At 34.1% G+C, this 17,856-nt stretch overlaps 1 protein-coding gene across 2 annotated transcripts in view; it reads left to right on the forward strand.

Annotated features, from left to right (window-relative positions):
* Positions 1 to 17,421, forward strand: part of LOC148950433 (uncharacterized) — a 75,355-nt gene extending 57,934 nt beyond the window's left edge. The window contains exon 6 of one of the 2 annotated variants that reach the window (XM_089091604.1): positions 17,304 to 17,421. The gene's annotated coding sequence lies outside the window, so the exon portion shown is untranslated. Of the gene's footprint in view, positions 1 to 6,452; positions 6,625 to 17,303 lie in introns of those variants that run through there. The other variant, XM_089091605.1, reaches the window with a different exon arrangement.
* The last annotated feature ends 435 nt before the right edge of the window (positions 17,422 to 17,856 follow it).

Raw genomic sequence — 17,856 nt, forward strand, 5'->3', positions numbered from 1 at the left:
GCCTCTTTTGAAGTTTCTACGACAACACCTTCTATAAAAACCTTATATGCCCCCAAGGCATAACTTAAAACCCTTGCCCTCTGGTTTGCGGGGGAGTGTCCTCCTCAAAAATATATTTTCTATCTGGAAATCAACTATGCTGAACAAAATGGCTCTCTCAAAATTTTGATTGGATCTGTTTGGAGAAATGACGGGCGTGGGGAGGGAGGGCTATTTGCATCCAATAACTTTCGACTATTAAAAAGGGCACTATCCCTTTGAATTTCCAATCAAATGAGCCTTTTTTTGAATCTTCTACGACAACGCCTTCTATAAAAACCTTATATGCCCCCAGGGCATAGCCTAAAACCCTTACCCTGAGGGTTGTGGGGGAGTGTCCTCCTCAAAAATATATTTTCTATCTGGAAATCAACTAATCTGAACAAAATGGCTATCTCAAAATTTTGATTGGATGTGTTTGGGGGAATGATGGGCGTCGGGGGAGGGGTTAGCTGCCCTCCAATCATTTTCAATTATTAAAAAGGGTACTAGAACTCTCAATTTCCAATTGAATGAGCCCTTTTTGAAGTTCCTACGACGACGCCTTCCATATGAAGTGCCTCTGGAAAAAAAAGTAATAATAAATAACAATAAAAAAATATTGGAGCCGTATGGCCTTTACTATAGGCCACGCTACAGCGTTGCATCTGATATAATAAAAGTAAAGTTACATTATATTGTAGAAAATTTTACCCTGATTTTGCAAAGCAAGATAGGTGCAATTTGAACCCGAAGGGTTTGCTACCAATTTTTGTTGTCGATGACTAGCTACACGTAGAAGAAAAAAGGTAAAAGATGAAGACAGACTTTTATTGTACGTATATTTTCATTAATAAACAATTTTGAAAACATCAGTAAATCACTGAAATCAATATTATACAGGTAGGAAAAGGTGTTTTTCTACTTTGAAGTCGTTCAATCGAGGATTGTCTAAATAAATGCTGAGAAACTCATTGTTAGTATAGCCATGATATCGAAAAATAAACTATTCTAATGCATGAAAACCACAGCTTTTGTCGATAAATCTTGTAATCGCTTCTGATTTTGAATAATAGATTTTCCACTTCGCTCAAGAAAGTTTTTGATATGAGGTGCTTAGAATCCACTTGGTAGGCCAAGAGGATTAAAATATTCTATATCTATTTGCTGTTTGAAAGATAGATAGACAATGACCCGTCTTTACATTGGAGGGGCTAATATTAGCAATGATAGTGCTAATGCTAGCTTTATCAATGTTTTCAAGGAAATCCAACAATATACAGTATGTTTTGTATTCGGACATGTACGAATCCAAGTTGAGTACAGTGATTAGTTGATTTGTTTTCATGGTGCCAAGTCTAATAGAACACTACCATCGGTGGTTATTCTCCAATAGGTCTCGAATTGATTTAGCGAGATTAATGCTGAACTCTCTATCAATGGCTTGGCTAAGGGGCCTTCTAAAAGTACTGTGCTCGTTCGGACAATACTCATACCTTCAGTACCTGACAAGTCCAATACAATGATACCTTGACTAATTGCAAATGCTATCGGTTATACCATTTTCGAATATTTGTGATTTTCGATCTATGGATTACATTGTAAATTCATATAGGGCTCTATAGGATTTGTAAAAGGATAAATTATAGAGAGGAATTCCATTTACTTTACATTCAAGAGATGATGAAAGTCAAAACATTTCAAATTTGTATGGGGAACTTGTTCATGATCCTATTGTACTAGCACTTTGTACAAAAACCAAAATAAGTTTGGAAAGAATTTCACCATTGATAAATGAAGAGTCGGTGTAGGTACGTGAATCTGTGGCAATATGTCATTGATTGGTAGTTGTATGAGGAATACACAGTTAGATATTTTTTCCACTGGCTCTTAAATTTCAATGGCCAAAGCAACAGAACTCATTTGTATTTTTCGTTTATGAACTATTGCTGAAGTGACAGAGACTGTTGCACCAGTAATTTCGGCAAGTACTTTTTGCAAGATAAAATTCGACGGGGCAAGTTGTAATTTAATGTATATCCTGAAATTGGGAGGCAAATACTTAGGTATATTAAAGATTTCATTATTTATTTGCCCAACGAAGTGTAAATCACTATTTTTTGCCTCCATAAGTATATTGGTAGAGTCATTGTCCATTTTGTATTCATATCCAATGGCTAAGCCCCCCAATTTCTTATAGGACATTGGTGTCATAAGCGTGAATTGTATTTAATATGCATATTCTGAAAGATTGTAGCTAGTGCTCACCAATGTTCCATTTATCTAGACACTAATATGTCGAAACAATTTGTGTAGTACACAATATTCATAGGATAACCCCTCGTTAGCACTTTGGCTTTGATTTTTTTAAATTTTTTTTACAGTCACATGCAAATCTATCAGTGTGGAAGTCAAATCTAAGAAATGTTCTTTACTGAAACAGTATTGAAAGTGGACGTTTGCAAAGAGCAGTTGTTGTAGATAGAATTATTTATAGTAACCATTAACCATGTTTTACCCTCATATCAACATTTTTCTGCATTAAAAAGATTCAATGATGAGGTAACTGATGGATGTGTTTCTTTGTGTTTTAGATTTTTCATTTCCGTCTAAAATAGAAATCCTTTCTTGATCTACCAAACATTTTTTTCTTGGTTCTTTTTCTTCTTTGACAAGATTGATGTCTTTTGTTTCTCACCTGGGTTGAGACTGTTGAGTGATGAGGTGTTTCTCGACCTTCTCAAACCTTTATACTTTCTTGTGATTTCAATCACTCACCGACGGATCGTGCGCTGGACCTGAGATTTTGTGAAACAATTTCTTAATAAACTTTCTCAGAGCTGCAACCGTTTAGTGTACAGGACGCAAAATGTGTGGCAACAGCAGCAATACATTTTTTATTTAGGAGTAGTGCAGAGCAAAACAACTTAGTAAACTAATTGCCAAGACTTTAGCCTCGCATTGACGAATAACTCTTGTAATAGTCCATTCCATGACCTAATTATCGTGGTTTAAGAGTAGCAACATAGTGAATGATATTAGAACCAAGGAATGTATATTTTTCTTTTAGCATCTCGTCGTTGAATGGGGCGAAAATGACAAGTAATCACAGCCAAACATCTTGTTTTGCCAAGGGATCAGATGATTCTGTTCATATGTCTCAACAAATGATGCATAAGGAACTAAACAACTGTCTTAGGAGAAGCCAGCTGCAAAGTCTGCAAAGATAATACGTTTCATCCCATTTGTTGTTCCAGCACTTTTGCCATTGAGTAAATTCTATTTAAAACCATTTACATCTCTCAGTTTACCAATGAGATCAACCTTTTTATTCTTATTAGGATTGCTAATGTCAATCTTGCCATACTCCATTGAAAAGTTAAACTGGAAAGCATCATTCTTACGAGCTGAAATTCTTCTATTGATTCGACGACACAAATTATTCATGCTACAAAAATCTTTGTATGGTTATGTTACGAAGATGTATTCAACAGAGTCAAGTGATTCTGTGCATTCTTTGGTAAAAAGTGGTCAATAATGGGATCTAACTTCTGTCACATGGACGATATTTTCTCAGGATATCATAATTTTTTTTTGAAAATACAATGAACAAGAGCAACTTCATACTGTCCCTCGTATTTGATGGCGGGTGTGAGTTTTGTAAAAAAAAATTGCCTGTTTTATTAAAATCATCGTGGAGTGGGTCAGAGACATTGGACATGAAAGTCACATAGAAATCGTTACTCATTGTATGCGTCTTCAGCGGCAATAAAAGAATCAAATCAAGCAACTGTCTTGCTCAATGAGTTTGATTATTTAATATCTTTTCAATCTGGTAGATTCCCATCTTTTTGATATTTTGGAATTCATAGACTTAAAAACCACCGAGAATCTCTTCATCTTTCATATCACGTAGACGATACTTTATAGGTTTACTTTCGAAGACTTTAGAAACCTTAAAAAGCTCAGTAGACCATAGATAGTTCCCTTTTTCAAACACATTAGTAGTTAGATTGATTCGATGTGTATCACCAACATTCAATTTCTTTTTTCACTTGCCCTTCATTGAAACATTTTTTAGGAAAATGTCAAGTGTATCATGGCCTTCTTTATCAACTTCCAGAAGACTGAGATTAGACAGAGATCGATGACGGGCTGATGATAAATCATCATGATTTTATCTAGATCGTGAATAAAAAAAGCGTATTTTCTAATTTACAAAATCTTGAGTGGTTGGTTCAAAGTTGAATTAAAAGTTGAATGATTCTTATCAATCTTTCAGCAAAATCCGCCTTTATTAGACTATGACTATGGTAGAGCATTGTATTATATTTCACCGAAACCTTTTTACCTGTGGATTAATAAATTCACTACCCCAATATGTTTGAAATTTCCTAAAACAATCTTGTTCAAAGATGAATTCAAGAGCTTTAGCAGCTTCATCGCATCTCTTTGATTGTTGTGGAATTTCATATGCATGGAGACTACAGACTGACGTTTTGATTAGACTGACGTTTATTAATCTCATCTAGAGTCAAAATTTCTGTTTGTAATATTTGCAATCGGGAAAAGACTTTAGTTTTCGATAATACCTACCACAAACTTTATGATTTTGATGTTGAGAGTAACTCATTTCACTCTGTAAATACACTGTTGCTAGAGGAGCTTAAAGTTCCCGCTTCACCAATATTCCCATAAACAAGTGCCAAAACTTGATCTATTTTCAGCATTAACACATAACGGGAAAGTGTCCACTACCCGTTTGCATACTATAAAGAAGTGTTGGTGATGCACTGATATTAATATGTCTTCAATTGCATTCCCTGTCTCTTGTCGTCAATTCATCGCTACTTGGCGTGCTAGTATTTTACAAAAATGATTTAAAATCATCTTTCGATATTTGACATAATTCCAATAATCGTTTCAAAATATATTTATTGGCAATAGGAAATTTTGAGAAGTTTGATGAGTTTAAAAATTCATGCTAATGGCTCTCAAATGATACCAGTCCTTTACGATGTTATCAAATCTGACATCAAATATATTAGATTGCAGGTGTTGCCGTTTATTATAATATAATCTCTTTTACCATCAATTTATACATGTTCACTATCTTTGAGATAGGTTAATAGTTACAGAGTCAAGAGTTGCTAGGTCAATGTCAAGAGGTTATATTGCTCATGATACAATTGGGGCAATAGGTCGTTAACACTTTTCAAACTTACGGCAATGCCGAATCTTCTTGTTTTGGTTGTGGGTGTTTCAAATTTCCAAATTTTTTATGCGTTTCCTTTTTGTAATCAATGACATTAGCTTTGAGTTGTCCTTTGCAGTAGGGTTTATGCCTGTCTACTCGTCTAAGTGTATTTTGAAGCAAAAATAATTTTTAATCGTCAGGAATTGTCTCATTGTTAATAAATGTTAATGACAGTTGTTATTCTTAATAAAATTGTCTCATTGTCCTCAGTGCTCCTTTGCCGAAGGGACGAGTTTTACTGGTGTCAACTGGTAAGGTTTACCCATGTTTAGAGAATGCTGTTTACAAGTCCTTCAATCATCGGCAGGAAAAGGGTGAAGATGCTACCGCCCACATGAAGAAGACGTTCTCTTTTAAAACCCTTTCCCTTGTTTTTTGCCTTCTAGGGCACATAAAAGTGAACGATATTGCTTTGTCTGCTGTTTAACTATTTCTGGTAGTTGAACATTATCCTCAGTTAAATTTAAACAAAGCTCTGATAACAGATTAATGAATTCTCCGTCAACACCATGTTCGATTATTGCCTTCATAAGCCTTGGTTTTAAATTAATTAGGACGGATGTCTGTTTTCATGTAGTTTCTTCGGTGTCATGATGGTAACTAATGAGCTTTTTCATTGTTCACTGGTAAATATACGATAATTTCATTATCAAAAATATCGTTTACTACACGTAAATCCTCGAGTGTTCTGATTGAGATTTAGTAGAATGTAACCATAGGGTTTTTTCGTTGCCTGATTGTATGTCGAGAATATAAATTTCGGTTCACCAGGATATATTTGTTTGTTTAAAGTTATGAGGTTACTTAAATCACGAACATCCCTTTGGATGCTATAGTAAGTACATTTCAAAGCAAGTGTCTATCAAAAGCTTCCTCCAACGAAGTAGAAAATCTGTTATTCAAAATTGAAAGCAAGTATAAGATTTATCGACCAAAGCTGTGGTTTTCATGCACTACTAAATTTTATTAATCGGCCACATGGCTATACTTACAGCGAGTTTCTCATCATTTATGTAGACAAATCCTTGATTGAATGACTTCATAGTAGAAAGTACCCTTTCCTACCTGTATAAAATTGATTTCAGTACACTATGAATGAAGTGTTTCAGTAATTTTTATAAATTTCTGTATTAGTAAAAATTCAGGTACAATAAAAGTCTTTGTCTTCATCTTTTAGATTTCTTCTTCTACGTATAGTTGGTGATAGACAACAACTAGGAGTAGCAGATCATCGTGCATCGTGCTGACCGTGGCGTGCAGTCAGAGTCTTATTTTCTACTTTACAATGTAAATTTACTTTTATTATATATCTTTGTAAAGTCACTGAAACTATTTTGGTTCATATTATAACGTTCATATTTTTCAATTTATTTATTTGAAGCAATTTCACACACGGTATTCTCATATTAAAAATCATTTTCTGTAACAGCCAAATGATAATCAGTAGGTTTATAATCATAGTAGCCATTATCTTAACCGTGAGGACTTAGAAACCAGACTCTTTTCTCTTTTTCATAGACTGAAGCGTAAAATAGGCTCTTCCTTTCAAAACAATTTAAACCCAGGAAAATACTAGTTTCCTAGAAATAAACTGAAATCACGTTTAGGGTTGTTTCAAATCATACCGGGGTAAGTATTTTCCCATTGGTCACATTTATCAGTGACAATGTGAGCAGAGGAAACCTCTTGTTTGAGAGTCACAAATCTTTTCAAGACAGGAATATACAGTCTAATTTGCACTGCATATCCTTTATAAAATCTACATGGATTGTGTAATCTACACTTTTTGTTTTAGTCATCAGCAATAATGCAGTTCTTACAGGTTGACCAGCTCCCCAACCTATACAAACATAGTGGACATGTGTAAAATATTTTTCACTGTTGATTCTCTCTCTGAGAAATACAAACTAACTTGCAATCAAACAGGGATCAATAGAAAAACATACCTGTACATAAACAAACCTTGGTGTAGGTCACGTAACGGGCAATATCAGGTGTTTGTATCTACGACACTTCTTGAGCTAAATCAAACCCTTTTGTAGACCCTACCAATTAAGTTTCGTTGACCTTCAAAATTACACCATCTACATTTAAATTAACATAAGTAAATTTAAGTTTAATGTCTTGGAGAAAGTCCAGTGGGAAAACGTCTCAAAGAAAATGAATCTTGAAAAAAACATTTTGCAGAGGAAAACATTGAAGAAAAATAGCTTACTAAGCATTTTCCCGATATCAAGTAGCTTCAAAAGTGCCGGTATCGGGAATCGAAGGGATACCTGACCCGTCAAATTCGTTGAGGCCCCACTACTGACATTCAGCAAACCAATTCTTTTTTTCTATCTTCTGTCCTTTTGTTTATTAGTTATAGCTGTAAATTTAGCATATTAAAGAGTAAATCCTCGTTCTTTGCAATGGAAATTTAAAAAATAAAAAAAAAATGCAAAATCGTCTAAGGAGGAAAATTTCACATGCTAACATCGTAACATTTTATTTGCGCAATCTATTTCTCATTTGGATACATGGTAAATGCAATAAGGTATTTGTTTCCGGACACACTTTTTTTACATCATTCTGAGAATATGCATAACACGGTGATTTGAGAGGCTTGCTGGATCGACATATTCTTTTGATGATTAATGAAACTTGTCTCGATATCCAAAAATTGTAATGACTACAACCGGGCAGGTATGATTTTTGTAATGTAATAGTCCTGAGAACTGATTATTGATTATCAATATTGATTAGTGATCATTGACTATTGGGTACAGATTCGAAGACTTTCAAGAATGATGTGTTATATTATATTGCCTTATCATTCATGTCGTCAGTGAAACAATGCAATGCATCCTGTGAAAGCCCCAACATCTGGTCTTTTGAGATAAAAACTGAGTCAGTAATATTTTTTAACTTCTACAAAATTCCATTGATTGCTCAGTTTCCTGACTCCACGTTGGTATTTTTCTTTACTTGGCATTCATTAAAAAACGAAGATTTTTTGTTAAATAAATAATTCTTGTATTCTTTAAAAGAAGTATACATGGTTCGAGAGACTGTTCCCTGATTCCATGTGTTTTTTTTTTCACTTGGCGTTCATTAAAAAAAACGAGATTTTTGTTAAATAAATAATGCTTGTATCCTTTAAAAGAACTTTACGGTGTTTGAGATACTCTGTTCCCTGATTCCATATAGGTGTTTTTGTTGTTACTTGGCGTTCATTAAAAAAACGAAGATCGGAGATATAAGAAAAGGAATTTTCAGAGAAACGTATTCTACTAGCAAAATTCACACAGACAAACGAACACCCATATCCAAGGGTATTCAATATGATTTGTATTTGGACATGTACGGATCCATATTAAATATGCATATTGTTTAGTTTTTGTTCATGGTGCTAGGTCTTGTAGAAAACTGCCTTAGCGATTGATTTCCTAGTAATTTTCAAATTTATTTAACAACAGTAATGCAGAACTCTCAGCTAATGGCTCAGTAAAGGTGCACTCTAAACGTACACTCCCCGATCGTAGAATGTTTATATTTTGAGTCCCAGACAAGTCCATTACAATGATACCATGACTTTTTGCAGAATTTTGGGAGAGGTTACTTTGAGTTGAGTCAGTTTTTTATGCGGCAGCCCCCATGGTACTATATGGCTGGTCAGTTCAAGTTCAATTCTCATTATCGGATTTTTTTTTTAATACGTTTATATTAGAATTGGACATAGTATGCTGGCAATAAGGCTGATATAAACAATGTGAAATTATATCAACGTAAATTTGAGATGTCTTCAAGCAGTGATTACCTTTGACTGTAAAGAAGCAAAAATAAATTGGAAACACAGCTTTCCATCAATTTCTCTGGTATGTAAAGGTAGGCTACATCCTCATGAAAGTACATATTTGGTATGGCATTGATAAGGGATGATGTTATTTCCTTTTCAATTCTTCTTTTGCCCTAATATCCTTGAGAGACTTAGAATTTACCCAGTAGCCGAGTTCGTTCTAAGCAAAAGTACTTTTTTATTAATTTTTGATACTGAGTCACCAATTAAAAGACTTTTCACTCATTCACAACATACTTTTACTATGTTGAAAGCACATATTCACAGTATCGCATATGTTATATGTGGGATCTGACACTAAAGGGCCTTGTTTAAAACGAAATTGTGTTTCATTTAGTAGCCCCGCATTCAAACTTAGCTCTATAGTCAGAAGTTCGAACTTGCTTCTATAGTCAGAATTGCATCCTGAATGCATATTTAACATTCGTTTGGGTCGAAAATGGATTTTACCCTACCACCCTAGTTTGTAAATATATACCCTGAATTGGAATATTCATGCAACGTAGTTAATTTCAATGAATTCAGGCTAATTGTATGCGAATTGAGAATGGTAAATCGATTGTTTTCTGATCCAGCTAAGCAAATTTCTCGATTGTGTGCCATTTAATGCAGACATACCTTTTATTTTTAAATTACGGGTCTTTACCTTTCTAGTCGGAATCACATTTTTTGAAACAACATGAACAGCCCCTAGAATTGTAAATGACCTGAGCAAGGTTAGTGAGTTTTTTATTTGGGAGTTGATCTGCGTTTTTATATCGACCCGTTTTTTTAAAGATGGTTAATTGTTTCTTAGATATTGATTGATATAGAAGTTATCTGAGAAAGTTTGGGTTCTCTAGTCCTCCTTTGACCTTCTTTTGCACATATTTGCTTTTGATAATGGTTAAGTTAATTAGTAAGTTGAAGGAACTTGAAAGGAGCCAAGTGGATGTTTGTGGATTTATAGATGGTGTTTTGAGTCGGTATAATTCTCTGATGAGCTATATATTAAAACTGAGCCGCAGATCCTGACGCTAACGGAAATTTGGATGGGAGATCATAATTTCGCATTATTTGAAATAGAAGGATATAATATGTATATGCAAATTAGGGTACTGCACCAGCGTAGTGGTTTAGCTGTGTATGTAAAAAGTGAATTTGATGTACAGATTAGGTTGAAAGGCGCAGTTAATTATTAAATGAAATTTGAGTCTATGGCTCTTGATGTAAGTAATTTGGCTCCTGATGCAAATAATAAGTTTTTGGTTGTAGTAATTTATAGACCACCTTCAGATAATGTTGAAGAGTGTATCAAACTGATAAATTCCTTTTTGGGAAACTTGCCAAGTTCAAGAATGTCATGTTTTATTGGTGAAGATTTTAATATTGATTTAAATATGGTCAGTATAAATAGTAGGGCAAGACATTTTGTTAGTACAAGGTTAAGTTTTGATTTTTATCCTGCCCTTAACATATGCACACGAGTGACAGAAACTTCGGAGTCTATAATTGGGAATGTTTTCGTAAATAGTAATTATTTATGCCCTACAATAGTTATTAATAGTGTATTCGACCATTGTGGGGTCGCAATATCTGTACCTGGAATAATTTGATCCTAGTCCCAATAATAAAAGTTTGTCAACGGTGCCTTTCATATATGGAAATTTGCTTTTGAAGTTAAAGTGAAGGCTAGAAAGTGGAGATTTTGAGTTTCCTTTGGATAGTACCGATATTGATACCACATTTGGTAAAAGGATTACTATCTTCAATGGAAAAAAGGCAAGAGATGTATAAGGGGAGCGCGATTCGAGGTTCAATATCTGATAAAGAACATGATAAAGAATTTAATAGAAAGTTACAAAGTCGTCAAAAAAACGAAAATAGACTACTATGCAAAGAAATTTAAAGATTGTGAAGGAAGCCAGGCAAAAACTTTTAACTGATTAAGTCAGTGATAAGCCTGATTAGTAAACTAATAATTCCAAATAATCCCCCGTGGCAGTCAGATAGTGGTTTAGCCATTAACTTGTGAACCCACATTTCAGAAGATGGGCTAAAAAAATCGACATAAGTGGAGTGCATAAATAGTGATGGTACATACCACAATTTTCTTTCTTAAGCAAGTGATACAATCATTTATCTTCAACCATTGAAATTGCATAAACTAGAGGATACATTGAAAAGTATGAAAAAATCGGCTGCTTGAAAAATTACATAATTATATCCAGTCATCTATTGTACATTTTTAATCTATTTTTCGAATTTGGAGTGTGCCCTAATTACTTGAAAAGTGAGGTAGTTATACCTCTGTATAAAGGAGGTGATAAAGAAGGTATAAACAACTACCTTAAAATATCTATACTTCCAATTTCTCTTGTTTTTGAGAAATTGATTTATAGACGAGTGATATATTAGTTTGAAAAAAGAGGTTTACTTCCACTTAAGTCAATTTGGTTCTAGAAAAAATATGTCTACTGAGCATGCTTTATTATCTTTGACAAAATTTGCTAACGATTGCCTAGATTCAGACTTAAAGGTGACTTCAATTTTTATAGGTATTATAAAGGTTTCTGATTGTGGTATTCTTGAAATTTTGTTGACAAAGCTCGGAAATGCTGGAATCCGTTATAAAATTCTGGAATTGATAGCTTCATTTCTTGAAGGAAGGACAGAAAGAGTCTGGCTTGGCATAGTCGTGCCAGAAGATATGGGAGTAAAGTGCGGTATTCCATAAGGGTCTGTGTTAGATCCCGTAGTATTTCTTGTATGCATTAATGATTTAAATGGATACCTCAAACAGCTGTCAACGCCAAGGTACAATAATGGCATGGTGTGAGAAATGCTTCGAAGTTTTTCTGATGATACTCAGTTTACAATGGCCGCGAAAACAGAAGCAGACTTGAAAGATGGCATGAAGCAAGGAATGGTGATAATCGAGACTTGTATGAGAGTGAACACTCTGCTTGTTAATCATAATAAAATAATCTTCATGTTTTATGGCAGAAGTGCGAATTACTATCCATGAATTGAAGAAATTGAGTTAGAAAATGGACGTATAAAACTGAAATATACCGTTACATGTAAATGCCCGGGGGCTACAAAGTGCATTCAATGAACTGAAGCTTTTGCTTGCATCTAGTCCTATAGACATTGTTGGAGTTTGCGAAACTTTTTTGTCTGCTAATACACCCCTTACAATGTTAGATCTGCCCGGGATGAAGTGTATTTCACGTAAAAGGTGTCAGAATGCGAGAGGAGGTCAGATGCTGTATATTCGTGATGACTGGTCTTTTAGTAGTTTCAGTGATTTGTCTGTATTTGATGAAGGGTTAGGTGAGACTATTTTTGTTGAAGTTGTACCTTTGGGCTGTAATCCATTTATTTTCTGGTCTGTTTATCGATCTCCGTCGGGTAACCCAAAAATATTTTTTGAAGTTTTTGAACCGCTGTTAAAAAATCTGGAAGCGTTGAAAAAACCGGTTATTATTTCGGGTGATTTTAATTTTGATCTTTTGAATCTCGATGTTGGAAATAATAAGGAGTTTTTAACTATGATGTTGTGTTCTAATTTTCTTCCAAGTATTTCTCTGCCGACAAGAGTTACAGCTAACACAGCTACAATATTAGATAATATATTTTTCTCTCCTGTTTTATTTGATGCTGAAAAATCGTCAGTAATTTTGTCTGATATGTCAGATCATTTTCCGGTGAGTGTTCTTTTAAATTTAAATAATAGCAATAAACAACATCGAGATTCAACAATGGATAATTCAAAAAAGCGATATACATGGATTGACTGTAAAGTTCTACGTCAGTTAATTGATGACCATGATTGGAGTTCGGTTTATGGCTCAGATTACGCAAATTCTGCTTTTTCATATTTTATTGATCAAATGATGCGACTGCGGGATCGGGCTTCTTCAACACTAGTTTCGCATGGAAAGTTTGCGCAGAAATTTGACCCATGGATTACTGAAGGTATTTTGGCATCGTTAAAACATAAAAATAGAAAATTTAAGAATTATTTAAAATTACAGACACCTGAGTCGTTTGAATAAATCATAGTTTATAGGAATAATTTAAAATCAAATATAAGACATTAGAAGAGAAAATATTATAAAGAGAAATTTTTGGAGTATAAATCGGATATGAGAAAAACATGGCAATTGATAAATGAAAAGATACGTCCTCATAGTCGTAAGAATACTAGTGTTAATTGCCTTGTTTTAAATGGGGAAAATGTTACAGAGCCCAATGAAATTTTAAATGCTTTTGGAGATTATTTCAGTAATATTGGTTCTAGAATTGCATTGACTATGAATATGCAACTGAATTCCCCTTCTGTTCCAGTTAATGAGCAACATGCGGAAAATTTGTTTTCTTTTACTGAGATTAAGCCTCATGAGATTGAAAAAGTTATTCTGAAGCTTAAACGGAGTTTTTCTAAGGACGAATTTGGATTTTCGGCTCAAACCGTAAAGCAAGTAGCGTCAAGCATTTCACCTTTGCTGGCACATATTTTTAATTTATCACTTATGCATGGGGTTTTTCCTACCTTTTAAAAAAAGCAAATGTTATAGCATTACCTAAAGCTGGGAGTTCAACTGACCTTTCAGATTATAGAGGTATTTTTCGACCTTTGATTTTCAGCAAAATTTTGGAAAAACTTGCAAACAGTCAATTACAAAAATATATATTTTATAGTAAGATTTTACATAAGTCTTAAAATGGTTTTATAAAAGTAAAGTCAGCTGAACTGGCAATTCATGAGCTTTTACTAAATATTAATGATTCACTAGATGATGGTCAACAAGTGTTGGCGATTTTTCTTGATGTCGCAAAAGCGTTTGACACCGTAAATCATTCGTTGCTTCTTTTTAAACTAAAGTCTTATGGGTTTTCAACACAAGCTGTTAAATTTTTTTCATCTTACCTTTCTGGGAGATGACTAGATTGTGTTGATAAATCTCGTGATCTCTGTTCCGAAACTTTTCCAATTAATTACGGAGTGCCTCAGGGCTCTGTTCTTGGGCCTATTCTATTTATTCTTTTTATAAATGATCTGCCAGAAGTTTTGCCTCTTTGTAAAATTATAATGTTTGCTGATGATGTAGTAATTTTTGCTTCTCACCGGGACCTATCAGTTCTTTTCCAGAACCTTGGAAGTACGTTACTAACAGTATCTGTTTGGTATTCAAGGAATTTACTAGCTCTTAATGAAAAAAAATGCCAGTATATGTTATTTTCGCGAACTGGATCAGTAGTGTCAGATACCTTCTCTCTTTTTTTGAATGGTTTTGAATTAAGACGGGTGGATCAGTTCAAATATCTTGGGATTATTTTAGATGAAAATTTGTCGTTTCATAATTATGTAAAAACACTGTCGTTAAAAATTTCCCGAAATATTGGCATGCTCTCTCGTCTTTGTCACTTTTTTCCTAAAGCTATTATAAAATCTATTGATTATTCTTTTGTCCACCCATATTTTATCTATTACATTTTGGTTTGGGCATCTACCTTTCCGTCTGTTTTCAAATCTCTTCAAATACTTCAGAATAAAGCAATGAGGATTCTTTTTAATATTGACTGCAGAACTTCAGTTAGACACCTATATGGGACTTCAGGAATTTTCTCTTTGGACCAACTTCATTTAATTTCTATCTCTAGTATTTGTCATGATTATCAATATAGTAATTTACCTGTAAATTTCTCCGGCATTTTCTCAACTAATTCTCAATTTCATAATTATCATACTACGCATCGTTCAGACTTTTCGTGCGAAATTCGCCCGACATCGAGAGCGGGATTCAGCATCCGTCACATTGGCCCAAAAATCTGGAACTCAATTCCTGCATCAGTTCGAGAATGTAGCAACAAGCGACATTTTCTAAGACTGGTGAAGAAATATCTTATGACATGCTAAGCATTTTTTTTCATTAGGATTTTCTTTTTCGTTGTTGTAAAATTTAGTTAGAAAATGGCTGTGTATTTTCGTTGGCAATATTTTCAGCGCTAAAGTATGCCACCAGGCATGTGCGCTGTTTTGTGACATTTATTTATTTACGTGTTATAAATAAAAATATTCTACTCTACTCTACTCTAAAGTATCTAGGTGTCAGGGTAGATCATATTGCATTTATAAGTACCAAATTAGCTAAAAATGTTGGAATTCTGCAGAAGCTGAAGATTTTTTTTTTCCCATAAAGGTTATTAGAATATTATATTCTTATCTTGTTCATACATATTTGTTGTACTCTGTTAAAGTCTGGTTATAGACGTTCACTAGCCATTTATATCCGCTCCATGTGTTACAAAATAAAGCTGTAAGAGATTTGACCAATGATTTGTCCCAGAATTTGGTAAGATCTAGGTATCACCAATTAAAAATCCTACCTGGTCTGGTTAAAAATTCTGTAAAAAAATTTTAAGTTTATTTTTTTTTCTAATTTGTTACTTGCATGTTCTTCGGAGTTTTATAAGGAAAAAGAACATAGTTATGAAACTTAGAAATGCTGAATTGGTTGGAACGCCGGTTCCAATTGCATCCAGATCTAAACTTTCTATTAGGAATATCGGTCCTGAAGTCTGGAACAGGCTTCCGGTGGAAGTAAAAGGTAAGAAGGCGCTTGAGGAATTCTGTAGTTTTTTTTCGATTTATTTGTTTTAACCAATATTTTAGACATGGATTAAGTGATTCATTTGGGGTTGAGTATATGCTTGTTAGTTTTTAAAGAGAAATTGATTTGTGTGTTGATTGTGGTCAGGAATGTGTAAGGAAGCATGATGAATTATATAGTATAAGTGTGGAATTCCTTTAAGTTCTCTGTAAATATAGTTTATTTATAGAATTGTTGATCATTGGTTTAATAGGGGTGGGGGAGGGGAGGAGGAGTAAGATATTTTTTCTGAGGAAGTGTATCAATAGTTGAAGTGTTCTTTTTTGGGTCGTCCCAAACATGCTAATATGTGTCGGGACCTATTTTGATAGTAAGATGTTATGTTTAGTTTTGTTTCGTTAGTGTTATATGGAGATTTCAATAATGTATTTTTTGTGTGGGATCTATTTGTTAATAATGATACTATAAAACATCACCATAACTTTAACTCAGAAACTTCGAACAAACAAATATGTATGTTGCTCGAATCCAACATCTTTCTATCTGTTTTGCAGGATTTCTTTCGGTTATAGGGTTATCCTTAAAAAATAAGACACAAACTACGTCAAATTCAACTTTCTTTTAGTTTGTTTGGAATTTAATTACTTCGACTTAGGTTCTGCTACACCTGGAGGCCGATGAGGCAGCAACAGTAGATCACCAGCTGAGCCTTCTCTGCTCTTACTTCTCAAGGAATCGGCCATAGTCTTTAAGGCTTGCCTGACTTGTAGAGACCCGGGGTGGTCCATCCCCACAAATTATATGTCAACCGTCCGTCGCCCATCTGTAACATAGCTCCTATGTACATCCAGTAGCATTTTCAGATGATTGCAAGAATAGAACTATGGTTAGTAATGTGGTAGATTTTTTTATTGGATGCTTGTTCTTGCTAGTCTGTATTTAATATCGTCCTTAGACAATTATTGTCAAAGTATTGAAACCGCGTTAACTATTTCGCACTGAAGCCCCAAGTATCGCAACCATAGGTAAATACAGATAGAACGTTGTTGCAATAAATTCTAATCTTCAGCTTCTGGAAAATTTTTTATTCTTCCAGGCATTTCTGAGTGTAGATAAACCTCAAATTTGAGCTTGCATTCACGGAGAACGAAGTATGGCAAATAGTAGCGGCAATATAATGCAGCCCTGGTGCATGCCAGATTCTGCAGTGGACTGCACTATTAAACCGCTCCCTGTCTGTATAGCACATAACATCCTGATTTAGTGCTTTTATTAGGAAAATTCAGTACAATCCCATTGTGCAGTAAAATCTTCCACATAGCTCCGTGGGGAAAAGAGTCAGAGGCCTTCAGGAAGTCAATTAACACCATAATTATCTGAGTTTGCCACTTGATTCCTTAAGCGAAACTTGCAGGATGAATATGATATCGCAGTACAATTGATTTTCGCAAAACCCATGATGCTCATGTATCGAGATTTTCTCTGCTTGAGTAAACTTTATTTAAAAAAAAAGAAAAATTAGTAACAGGATGTAATTTATAGCGAAATACCACATAACTAACTGTGACTCAGTGCTATTCATTTGTTTCAGGAAGGATCTTCATGCATAAAAATTGCAGGCGGGGCTACAAGGACAGTCCAACCTGAGAACCTGAGCCGGGGCGAAAGTTCTGCAAATTGTCATGGGAACAGCGCCCCAATGAAGTTTTAATTCCAATATCTTTCAATTTTTCTAGTGTATATAGTGTATATTTTCTATAGTTTTTATATAGTACCAGTTAATTACATGATGTGTATAGTTTGTTAGTATCAGTGAATATGCTTACCGTTCACTGAGAGTGGAGCTTCCCTAGACACAGAAACTTTAGGGGGTGTGTGTGTGTGTGTGTGTAACATGTCAAATAAATAGTCTAATGGTTATAATTACTTTGGGGTTTCGAAATTCATTTTTATAGAATGAAGTGCAAGTTACAGTTAATAAATGGAAATAATTAATAGATTGTCAATTAACTAGTAAATCAAAAATAAAAAGTAATTATATAATTAAACAATAATAAATTAAAAATTATTAATTCAATTCAATTCAATTTATTGAAATAAAAAAAAAGATGAAACATAACACCAATAATAATATGGATCCTGGA

The sequence above is a fragment of the Artemia sp. Qi Xiang Cuo genome, chromosome 7, assembly GCF_049724085.1.
Source record: "Artemia sp. Qi Xiang Cuo chromosome 7, ASM4972408v1, whole genome shotgun sequence".
NCBI classification, from domain to species: domain Eukaryota; kingdom Metazoa; phylum Arthropoda; class Branchiopoda; order Anostraca; family Artemiidae; genus Artemia; species Artemia sp. Qi Xiang Cuo.